At 33.1% G+C, this 13,116-nt stretch overlaps 1 pseudogene; it reads right to left on the bottom strand.

The window, feature by feature from the left end:
• LOC107853441 overlaps positions 1–11,889 on the bottom strand; it is a 135,518-nt pseudogene extending 123,629 nt beyond the window's left edge.
• Between the last annotated feature and the right edge of the window lie 1,227 nt (positions 11,890–13,116).

Here is a 13,116-nt window from a genome sequence, read left to right as displayed (position 1 = left end):
GTCTTAAAATGTTACAACCTTCACTTTCTCAGTTTTCCTCGATAATAAGTGCTTGGTGAGCAAGTCCATCTGAGTCTTTAGATGAGCAATATCTTGATCCTTCTTCTCATATCTCCTACGTTGTTTAGCAGACATACCAACAGAAATAGTGGGGCTTGCTATAATAGATTCCCTGGTATGCCAAGCCCGACTTTGTTTGGTCATCCTATTCAGCATATCTGAGGTATCATGAAAAGATAAATTAACAAACGAACCACCAGCAACATTATCTACAATCGCCTTTGTTATAGAGTTTAGGGTGTTTCACAAAGTCTCCATCAAGTATAAGTCCATCATATTGTGGTTCAGACACTGTGTTAGCTTCTTGTTGAATCTCTCCAATGTCTCATACAAAGCTTCAGTAGTGAGCTGTCTAAAGTTGCTGATCCCGTCTCTTAATTGTACCCTCCTGGAGGTTAGAAAAAACCATTCTAGGAATGGTTTTTTCAATTCTCTCCAGTGGGTGATAAAATCAGGCGTAAGCTTATTCAGCCACAATGTGGCCTCCCCAGACAGAGACAATGGGAATAACCTCAACCGAATAGTATTTTGGCCCATTCCTGGGTTCTCAAAATATTTGCAAATGATGTCAAAATTCCCCAGATGCAGGTTGGGTTCATCCCAAGGAAGGCCTCCAAACAACTCCTTCAGATTAAAGAGTTGGATCATAGTGCTCGTAATGTTAAATTTGGCTGCAGGTGCCAATGGTGGAGGAATGATTTCACACGTTGCACCTGACCCATCCATGCTAACATCATCATCATTCAAATCATACTGGACCGGCTGGTACTTTTGTCTTCTTTGGAACAGACGGTTCTGGTTAACATTACATAGCACATGTACAACTATCTGCTCTGCACTCCTTGGGTTACCAGGGTTTAATAACTCCTCGTCCCCCAAATCTTCATCCTCAGGGTTTGGATGTCATGCATGTTTCCTGATATTTTGCACATTCACCTGAGCTCTAGCTAAGGCTGCCAGTCTGTCAGCCTCTTGCTGTTCTGCCATTCTTCCTATTCGTTACCGTTCCGGATTAGGTGATAATAATTTTTCTTTACAACTTCTGGTGCTTGGCATACACTATAAAAAATCCTATAAATAAACAAAAATAACAAATAAACATAAATCTATGAAACTTAATGAACAATCAATTAGCACACACAAACTTCAATTTACAACCGTATTCCCCGACAATGGTGCCATTTTTAATATCGCTCAAATTACACTCTTGAATGGGTGTAAGTGATCATTGTCAATATAAGACCCAACTAGGTTGGGGTCGCAACCCATAGGGAATATGGTGTGAACTCAAGTTGTTTGTGATTTAATCCTCTGATAGTTTAATATTTCCTGAAATGGGTGGTTTAGGTTTAACAACTTGTTGTTTTTCACTTTACTTTTAGTGTTTGTAAATCAAGAGTTTATGAAATAACCAGAATTATGTTCATTAGGGCTTTCGGTACATGACAGATACTAAAAGTGGTTCAAGATTCTCACGGTGGGTAGGATAACAAGCTATCTTTATCGATATTATGCTTAAATGTCTCTTGACCTACTTAAGCATTTAACTCCTGAATCCTTTCAGACTTATGGAATTTCTATTTACTGCCTAGATTTTACTTCAGGCAAACCAACCTTGTTACAACGCTGATTATTAAATGAAGTATTTCCGAGTCCCTGTTGATAATTCACTTCCTACTATATTTGATTTCTTTCTCAAGCAAAGCAAATTAGGTGTGTCTACTATTTGCAACCAACAGATGTTAATTAAAACTTCAGAATTATCAAGCGATCCTACCACCTATTGAATCTTAAATACTTAGCACCTCATCAAGACCTAACCCTAGATCCCATAATTCAGGTTAAGGGAGTTTAACCACTCATAATGCAATGAATGAAACACATAATTGAATACATTATTTAAAAGATAAACTTAAGGAGATGATTAATAACTAGTGAATTGTAGATTAGATCACAAAGAAAAATCTCAAAAATACGGATAATAATCTCTCAAAATAGTTGTGTTATTAAAGTCTAGGAGTACAGAGAGAAAATATCAGAGTATGTTGTCAAAACTCAAAATGTCGAATAATGTCTGGAATTCTCTCTTAGAAAACCCTAAAATAGAGATTTAAATAGTTTACCCTAATTATGGAAACAAAATCAAGGTTACAACTTTTCCTTAGAATAGACGACGACATCCGTGATAGCTTATCAGGAGTCTGATGACTTATCACGGATGTCATCAGCTCCTCTTCACTTTTGGCTTTTGTTGTCTATGACTGACGACGACGATGATGGCTTATCAGGATTTTTATGGCTTATCAAGAACATCATCACATTCCTGCTCCGATTCTCATGTCCTGTCTACGTATGATGGTATCCTTGACGCCTTATCACAATCCTGACGGCCTATCATAAAATGTTGTCAACTCTTCCAGGTGAAACTCATCTCCTGACGGCATTTCTGATGACTTATCAGACCCTTGATGGCTTATTACAAAATGTCATCACAACTTTCACTTTAGGCCAATTCTCTGTCTATTGATGACAACCAACCTAATAGCTTATCATAGAGCTGATGACTTATCACAAATGTCATCATCCACACTTGTCTTCAGATTTCTTCAAATTTTAACCATTTTTCTTTATTATTGTTGGTTCTCTATCATATCAGCTTAAACTGCAAAATCAAACATAAACTAACCAAAAATAACTAAAGTTGCTCAAGACCTTCCAATTATTTAGAGTTTAGCCTCAAATGTGTTAGCATATACTGATTCATCATTACTCTAATTGGATAGTGACGCAAGAACAAGGTTGTTCCTCACGCCGTCTTTATCGTCGCTCGCTCTGCTCTACTTCCGCTTCAAATTCAAATTTGGATTTTGATTTGAATTTGCCAAATGATCGATCAATGAGATTTATCTTTTTAGATGAATTTTGTTTGAAACTTGTTTTATTAGTGAAATTTTAATCCAAAAATCTGATAGAATTATTTTTCTCCAAGTGCGGGCGCATTTCAGATGCCATGCAACTGCATCTCGAAGGGATGGGACCCTTAGAGGTAAAAGGCACACTGTTTCGTACTGTAGAGCAATTTATGTTCACACTTTGATAACCTGCGGGCACAGGTGCAGTGCAGATGCTTACTGGAATTCAGACAGTGTCACCTACGGCTGCAGATCAGGTGTAGGTCCAGCGTAGACTTGGCATAGGTGACAGGATTGTATTAAATAGGTGTCTTTTTTATGAACCAATGCACCCTTTCCAAAATAACACATTAAAGGCTATAAATAACTGATATATCGTTCAGGTATACACATGATTTTTGATAGCAAAACACTCTTCATATCTTCAAAAACTCTATGTGATCATTAGCTGTTGAGTGATTTTGACGAATCCAATAATATGAGGTACCTCTATTGTTTGATTGCTATTTTATTCTTTGAGGAAAATTCCATAACCTCGGGTACTGTGAGGGAAATTATTCCTTAAGGACACTTCGTAAAGTTAGGGGACTTAGCTTTACATTTCTGTTTCATGTTATTTCTTAAAAATAACACACTTTTTGGATAAATTATCTTTAATCTTGTATTGAAGGTGAGAAAGATCTTCATAAGTGTTCTTGTTTTGAGAGTTGAAATTGTGTTGAATTATTGTGCCTCTATATAGATTCTTGTACCCAAAACATAGAACTAAATAGAAAATAATTACTCCTCGATTATTGACCCTAGCGTAGTACTAAATAAAGTTAGTATGCCTCGGGATTATGGTTTTTAGGCACAATATTAAAACTTTCTTTTTGATATTTTTATCAGTGAAACCATTTTTAAGCATAGCATCTACAAAATCAACAACATCCATAGAAGGTTGTGTTGGAAAATATGTTCCATGAACACATACAAAAATATACAAAGAAGAACACATATATGAAGGCTTAATAAATTTAACAACAAACAAGAATAACGGGCTTGAAAAATGCACAAAATACTTTCTTAAAAATGATATTTTCTCCCTCGCCTCTGAGAGATTACTAGGGGATTTAGCACAAATAATTTTAGCGGATATAACAAGCCTTTGGGTTTCTTCACCAAGCAAATAGTAAAGATAATCCAATTAGAAAGAAAGAACTCTAATACTTGATCTTTTGTGGGGAAGAAAAAGTTATTTGAAGAGAGTTGGGAGAAAAGAAAAAATATTTGTAAAAATATCATCATACAAAGATACAAAGTTGGATTTAAATAATATTGCAAATGCATAACGGATGAAAGCACACAACCTTTCACTAAAGACACATTTTCAAAAAAATCACAACCTTTTATATAAGAGGCACCTCATCATATAAAAGATACTTCTTCACTAAAAAGGCATCTCTTTAGTAAAATACTTATACTTATTAATTAATTTAAATAAAATTTCCAACAATCTCCCACTTATTTAATCATAAATTAAGTCATAAATATCAAGTCATTTTCACATATAGAGTAATTTATCTTTCAATTTGAACATCACCTTAGTGCAATGTCACAAAACGAAATCGAAATTCCACGTAGTATAATAGCTTTGAACTTGTTCTTCCTTGTGATAGCATTAGTGACATTATTCACTTAAACATTTCATTCATGCTTAGCACTTTTATGTCCATGTGCTATCCAATATTCATGAAAATTCATGAGAGCAACTCCAACTCTCAATCAAAGCGGCACCACTTCTATATTCATATAGGTGAAGTTCTTTCAGTATCTTTGTCATATTTAAGTCACTTGTTGAACTGAATCTCATTAAGAGTATTAGAACTCAATCCTCCAAACTATGACAACCAGTACTAGTATATCTTTAACTTAAGTTCTGAAATATCTATGTATCAATAGTTTGTTGTTACCCTCTGAAACCATAACTATTTATTTGACAGTGTTGGGTAGGGTTGCCATTATCGGTGGACCTAATTAAAGAGTTTTAACATAATTAAACTTGAAAATTTATTCAACAACTTTCTATTATTAAATAAATAGGTTAAATTCTTTTGACACCACCAATGTGATAGAATTCAATACATTATTAATTAAATTTGTCACACAATCATGTCTGTAACTTATCCGTTTTGACTTTTCATTATATAATCTTTATATGCTAGAGCTAGAGTGGATTGACTATCTCAAGTTGAGCTCATATTTTGTAAAATCAATGGATTCTCTTACTAATCCCCCAACCACTCAACTCCTTTTCTTTTCATGATTATACTAATGCAAGATTTTCTTGATTTCAAGTAATTGTACTTCCTCATATGGAAAGTATCCATCATGTGATAAATTTATTTTTCTCAATTTTTAATACCAACTTGTATCGATATATCCTGATATGAAACTTAGAGTTTCTCAATTCTTTAGTTCTCTAAAGAAAATCAAAACTCAACTACTGACCTTCCAATAGAACTTGCTTACACAAGTTAATTAGCCACGATTCTTTCATCATCATAGTTTTACTTGATTTAGGATCAAATAGGGTATTGACCACTTTTCTTTTTAAGTGACTAGATTTACTTAGCCCTTTTTTTATTCAATGATATTAACTCAACTCATACCCCCATTATTTTATATAATCCCGATACCCAACATAGTACGAATTTTTCTAAGATCCTTCAATTTAAATGTGTAAATAGAATATCTTATGCTTTTTGTTTCATTTGTTACTATCATCATATCAATAAAGTATCCACAATATCACATATCCATCAAAGAAGAAAGTTGGAGTCATACTAAATGCTAAAGCTAATATTGACTTCTTATCACAAGCCAAACACCCCCATACTTTAAACATGTTAAGTGCCTTTTCATTCACATATAGAGAAAATTGAATTCACTAAATCATTTTCTCTATATCTCAGATTCACTTACAACAACTTTCAGGTATCGGCATAATTATTTGTAATATTTCATGTTATTTTTATTAAACTCCACATATGATCTTTATGCAATAATAACAATCCACAATGATCACACTAGAAAATATTATTCTTAATTATCATGCATTTGAAGATCATCACAAAAATATCATCTACCCTAACATTTATGAAAATAAATTCACAAATCACAAAGAGTATAAATTCATAAATAAATAATATGTAGGGTTAAGAAAGTAGAACCTGAATTTTGTCACTTTCTCTGTGGTACTACTTTGATGTTGTCTCCAAGTCTTGTTGAGACTTCTTCTGGTTTTGTAGAAAGTATTATCTTTATGTCATAAAAATTGCACAAGTGGAAGCATCATAATTTACGCAATTTATAATTGTGTTTCATCTCCAACACAAGCTGTGAAGAAACCATTTCGTCAGTACCCATTACAATAGCAAAACTTTAGTCTTACTTGGAAATAATCCATATCAGCATGGTTTCATGTTGTAGTTTTCTTTAGTTTTTTTATTTTTCGAAACATCAACTTTAGTAATTTCTGGAATATCTACCTCAATAAAAATCTTAATACCCCACTATATGCTTATATGAAGTTGACCACAATTGATTCTTCAGGTAACAATTATTGAATACCATGTTATCAAAATTGATGCACTTGATTTTCCAACATTTGATGCTGGATGTGAAGATGAATGCCATAATTGATTCCACAATTGATGCACTTTTGATTTTCCAACATTTGATGCTGGATGTGAAATCTCTAAGACCTTTATGTCTCAAAATAGAGATGTATCTTTTTGGATTAAAATTTTCTACTTTGAAATATTAATCTAGATTCTTCCAGTTAGAGTTGTGCCCTGATTTTCTTACCAAAATTAAGTTATACTTTTTATAAAAGGAAAATAAAAGTAATATCATAACTACTTTTAATTTTCCTAAAAAGGATATTATAAAACTTTTCCATTTTTGGCTAACCTCCATTTTGGAGGAAAAGTTTTGGATATCTATAAATAGAAGACCCCCTTTCTCATATCATAACACTATAGCATCTAAAATATAGTCATTTAAGAGTCTTATTTAGGGGGAGATTTCTCCCAATAGATTTTAATTTTTTTGATTAAATTTTCAATATGTAGGCTTCTTGGCCAATCATATCAAATAATATGTGTTTTTATTACAATTTTATTTGTCATCTAAATTATCATCCTCTTAATTGGCAAAATATTAGCATTCGCATGACGTCATCTTGATTTTAACCCCAATAAGTGGTACCAAGCCTATGGTTCAAACATCTAGTGGTTTTGTAAAATAAGATTGAGGACAAGTTCAAGGTGGTTCAATTCAATCGGATGATAATATAGATTTTTTGTCCAACTATTTGTGAAGAATAAGTTTTAAGCATAGTTCAACATTCCTGTTTCTGCATCTTTAAAAATAAAAATAAAATATTTATTTTAAACGAAATTTTAACCATAAGATTTTAAATATTATTTTTATCCATGGAAAGCAGCAGTGATAAAGATTATGTAGAGAACGACGATCATACACTCAAAGAAATTAGATCTAATTATGTCGGGAAAATCAAAGTCAAAAGGGAGATTTGTTAGGATTTTTGCCCTGATATTCTTATCAAAATTAAGTTATAATTTTCTTAAAAAGAAAATAAAAGTAATATTGTAACGCTCTGAGCGTACACCTTGGACTCCACACAGTGCTTACAGCCTCAAAGGACCACAAGGTAATCTATGAGCTGGTACCTACTGTGAGCACTGAATAAAATAACAATGACATGTACGGAACTTAACTGAAAATATCATAAGATTTTAACAACTAAAAACAATGATGAATCATAGTTTTAGAATGTCTGAAACATAGAGTCAGTACTGATAAAAAACTAATAAAAAATGACTAAAAACCAACTATCTGTCGGTACTAGTCTGAAAGCCTCAAAATTTACTGACAGTAGAGTTGATGGGAGAAGCCCCCAACTAACTCCAACTGACTAAATATACAAACTACTAGCATAACTGACTATTAGATAACTCATCCTTAAAGGATAAGAACTCACCTCTGCTACTTCTACTGATACACTGAAAGGTTTAAGTACGGTTAAGAGCCTGAGCATCCGAACCTATGATATAAAATATCACAATGCAAGAAATGAGTATGTGATTAGTACTTTGAATGCACCGATATATTAGAAGAGGTAGGCTGAAATGCATGGGTTCATATGCCTGGAGTGATAACTAACTAAATCTATAGCATGAGATACATAGTAAGAATGCATGAAAACTAGAAATATTGAGAATGAATGACCAAGCATAAAACAAATTCTGAAATGATCTGTAAATTGAAATACTGGAATACTGGTAACTGTATGTCTAATATTTGAATGCTATGGTCAAGCAAACCTGAAACTAAATACCGCACTAAATACTGGACTGAGACTGTAGGGGCTATCATCTAATCGACATGCCCCAAATACACTAAATAGGGTCCAACCTATAACCCCAGTTGGTAGGGTGTCAGTGTCGTTCCACGGGTACTAACAATGGTTGTGTGGATCCACTAACTGATGTCTCGAAGGATTAAAGTATCAATTCTAAACTGACAGGTAACCCCTTAGAGGTAGTTAAGCCTAAACTGATGGGTGACTCCTTACATCCTAGGCTGGCTATATAGTTCTGGAATATAGGAACTGCTACTAAAGACTGCCAAACTGGCGGGGAAGTCATCTGTAATCACTCATTGCTAAATCCTACTCCCAACTGAAAGACACTAAACACTTGATTGAACTAAGTTCAGTTGTTTATGGTGACTGATTAAACTAAAAATGCTCATAACTATTATGAACCATTTTGTAGATATTGTTGACTAGGTAAGAAGCTAGTATTGAAAACCCCCAAGACTTGATAGCAATAACAACATGACTATACTAACACATTAAGGACATAATAAGTAGTCATTATTCAAAACTCATTCCTTTGGGCATTTCATCAAACACTTGCAATTCATGGTTTAAACATGGGAATATTTTTAAACCTGTAGTTATATCATGATTTTGATACTAAATCATAATTTAAGGTACAAACCAACGAGTAAGCATCATCCAAACATGTAGGGTGTAACTTCAACAACAAATTATGTGTAAACATAATATAAAAATCGAAATTCCTTGGAATTCATGGTTAAAATTCATGATAACATGTAAAAATCATCTCTATAAACTTGAAATTAGGTTTATGGACTCCATGGGTGAAAAGGACCTATGGACGAATATCTAACCTACCTCTAAGGATTAAATCCTGAAGAATATCGCAAGCTTGAATGTTCTTGTCTTAGAAGACACCAATTCTTGGTCTTTATTAAATGGGAAGAAGGTTTAACTTGATGACCAATAAGAGAGTTTAGGGTTTCTTGTTGAATAAAATTGGGGAATGTGGGCAAATTATGCCCTTTCAGCAGTTTAATCTCGTGTTTTCACAATTTAGAGCAGTGGGAAAAGACCAGACTTCCACTGGAAAACTAAAATTCATAAATGGAACCCAAATTTCACCATCACCATGATGCGCCATTCCTTCCACCACTATAGCCACCACAACGCACCACAATCGTGGTGACTTACAATTTTGGAAATCCAAACGTGGTCCAAACCTCATTCAAAAAATTCAAAACTTACACGAGACATGCTACTTACACCCCTGAACATGAATTGACTTAAAATTTTACATCTCGAGGTCGGGAAGGTCACTTTAAAAATTATCAAAGTTGAGGGGCCAAAAATAAGACTAAGTCCCCAACACTTAGCCAAATTTTCAGGTTCTAAGCCTCTTATACCTGCATTATGAGCTGGACTGAACTTAGAAAAGTACGAGGTAATACAAATACCAAAATTACTTTTACATTTCCTAAAAAGAAAAATATAAAACTTTCCCATTTTTGGCTAAACTCTTTTTTGGAGGAAAGGTTTTGGACATCTATAAATAGAAGACCTCTTTTCTCATACCATAACACCATATCATCTACAATGTAGTCTTTTAAGAGTCTTGTTTAGGGGGAGGTTTCTCCCAATAGATTTTAAGCATTTTGATTTAGTTTTCAATATGCAGGCTTCTTGGCCAATCATATCAAATAATATGTGTTTTTATTACAGTTTTATTTGTCATTTGAATTATCATCCTCTTGATTTGCAAAATATTAGCTTTCCTATGACGCCATCTCAATTTTGACCCCAACACTTCCTTCAATCACAAAATCAAACTTTTTCAATTCCAATCAAACACTTCTAGGATTATTGAAAAATTCTACTAACACTAATATATACTCCCATGATGAATTGCATGAAATTCTTGTGGCCAAACAGAAAACCACAAAATTCTGCAAAATAGGATTGGATAACATTAGCTATATTCTCCATGTGTTGTAACTTTTCACATACAAACAGGAAAGACACTATGAAAATTCAACTAGATAATACCTTTCTAAGTTGTACTCTTGCTGAAATACAAACTTCTATATGATAATTACTGAACCACAATGTTTCATTTCCTCTTCTTCAATCAATGATTAGTCTTACAAAATCTTCATCATATATTCATGTATGATATAAATATTATTTTTATATTGTTGAAAATTATGTTACATGAAACATACAAAAATATATGAAGAAGAACACATATATGAAGGCTTAATAAATTGATATTTTCTTTCTTAAAAATGATATTTGCTCCCTCTCCTCTGCGAAATTGCTAGGGGATTTAATGTAAATAGTTTTAGTGGATGTGACAAGCCTTTGGATTTCTACATCAAGTAAATAGTGAAGATAATCCTATTAGAAAGAAAGAACTCTAATACTTTAGCTTTTGTGGAGAAGAAAAAGTTATTTGAAGAGAGTTGAGAAGAAAGAAAAATTATTTGTAAATAAATCATAATACAAATCTACAAAATTGGATCTAAATAATATTGTTGACGCCCAAAGGAAGAAAGGACACAATCTTTCATTAAGGACACTTATTCGTAAAAATCACAACCTTTTATCTAAGAGGCACCTCACTATCTAAAAGATACCTATTCACTAAAAAGACATCTCTTTACTAAAATACTTATTACTTATTAATTTATTTTAAATAAAATATCCAATAGGTTGATTGTCTCTCTTTCTTTAGTCCTAAACAATGTCTGCATAAAAAACACAAAGATTATCAAACAAAACCATAAGTTTCTTATATGTTCCCTGAAAATTCGAACTTCAAATACCCAATATAAGATACAACTCTACTAATTCCAGTATGGCACCTACCTCTGTAAATCTGCACAAGTAATCCCTTAGTCCTGTACCTACCCTCTTTCCTTTAAAATCAATCAAATCAATTTAAAAAACAAATTACCCAACACATTTAATGCAGTCATAAAAACTGGGAACTCGAATTTAATTAGTTGGCCTAGTTTGGAAGCTATATATTGCATCATTTCAATTATTTTCTTCCCCCTTAGACCTAACTGCGATTCCAGAGCTTTGTAGAAAATAGGGCTCCCTGGTATATTGTTCGAATACTTTTCCAATTATCATCACTCTTCTAAGAAAGCAGTTGACATATTGTAAAGTGTCGACCCTTTGAATCAGATGGGATGGGAAATGAAACGACCATAAATCATACAATCACGTGATTTAAGAACTTTAGAAGCAGCAATAAGAGATGAGGCCATGAATACGTCATGTACCGAACCTTATGGACATTAAATCAAGATCATGAGATTGAACTAGATTTGCAAGAGAAGCATGAGGATGTTTTCTACTTACTTGGAAAAGGTTTCCAACAAATAAATATAGAAATTGACCTGGAGGAAGTGATAATTTTGCTTTAGATAGATAGAAATATTTTAAAGTGATTACAAAGACGAAAGAAAGCAAAATTGTAGTGATTAAGTAATCCATCATCTCTGTAGATTTGTAGCTTAACCTGATATAAAGGTTGCTAGTGTTCTGATCACAACATTATGTAACTCCATATATATAAAGGGCAAGGCATCCTTAGCCAGCTATATAACTTTTAGAATAAATACCAACAACAACAATGACCAATGAAATCTCATGAGTGAGGTTGAGGAAAATAGAGTGTAAATAAACATTACCACTACCTCATAGTGGTATAGAGGCTATTTCAGAAGAAACTCGACTAATGTGACTTGTGATTTCAATAATTTTATATTGGCGAAATAGTCTCGTGGACACTTGTACTTGTCCTGATTAACACTTTTGTCATCTGGACCCTTTAACCAATTAAAAATGAATTTTTTGAATCTTTTTTTTGCATAAGTGGCATTAACTTTATGATTTGGCAAAGCGCATGTTTTACACGCGCTTTTCAGCATTGGTTCAGATTTTTTTTCCTTTAAAATATTTTTTAAAAATAATTATAATTTTTTATTTTAAAAAAATTGCCTTATTCTTAATTGACCTCCTCCCCCACCCCTGCACGAGAACATTCCCCACCCCTCTTCCGTGCCCTCCAACCCCAGCCCATTTTCCCCCACCATCTAACCCCACTCCCTTATCCCCCCACCCCTTAGCCCCTTTCCCCCGTCCCCATACCCCCACCAGTTCCTCACCACCTTTTCCCCGTCCCTCCACATCCACCAATTCCTTACCCCTTTCCTCCGCCCCCTTACCCCACCCCTTTGCCCCATCCCCACATCCCCACTAGTTCTCGACTAACTATTTCCCCTCCACCTACCCAACACACACATGCGCAAAAACTAACAGAAAAAAATTATTTCACATAAAATAAAATCAAATTGATGAATTTTTCCAAAAATTGAACAAATAATTTTAATAGTAGCACTTATTTTGATCAATTTTTTTTGATTATTTAATATTTTTTATTATTGAGGGGGTGTGTGAGTTTTGAATATTATTGTTTTGATTGTTTATTATAGAAATATTCAGATATATTTTTTTTTATATATTATTGACCAAATTTTTTGATCAATTTTTTGTAATAATATATAGAACTATCATTCTTTAAATTATTTTGTATAGGTCCCAAATATAAATAGAAATATATTTTTTTTTGAACAAATAAGTGGGCAAGGGGTGGGGGATATTTTTAAAATATTATATATATTTTAAATATTTTTTAAATATTTAATTTCCTACATGTCATTA

Source organism: Capsicum annuum, chromosome 6 (genome assembly GCF_002878395.1).
Source record: "Capsicum annuum cultivar UCD-10X-F1 chromosome 6, UCD10Xv1.1, whole genome shotgun sequence".
Taxonomy (NCBI): Eukaryota; Viridiplantae; Streptophyta; class Magnoliopsida; order Solanales; family Solanaceae; genus Capsicum; species Capsicum annuum.
This window is presented reverse-complemented; position numbering and strand designations above follow the sequence as displayed.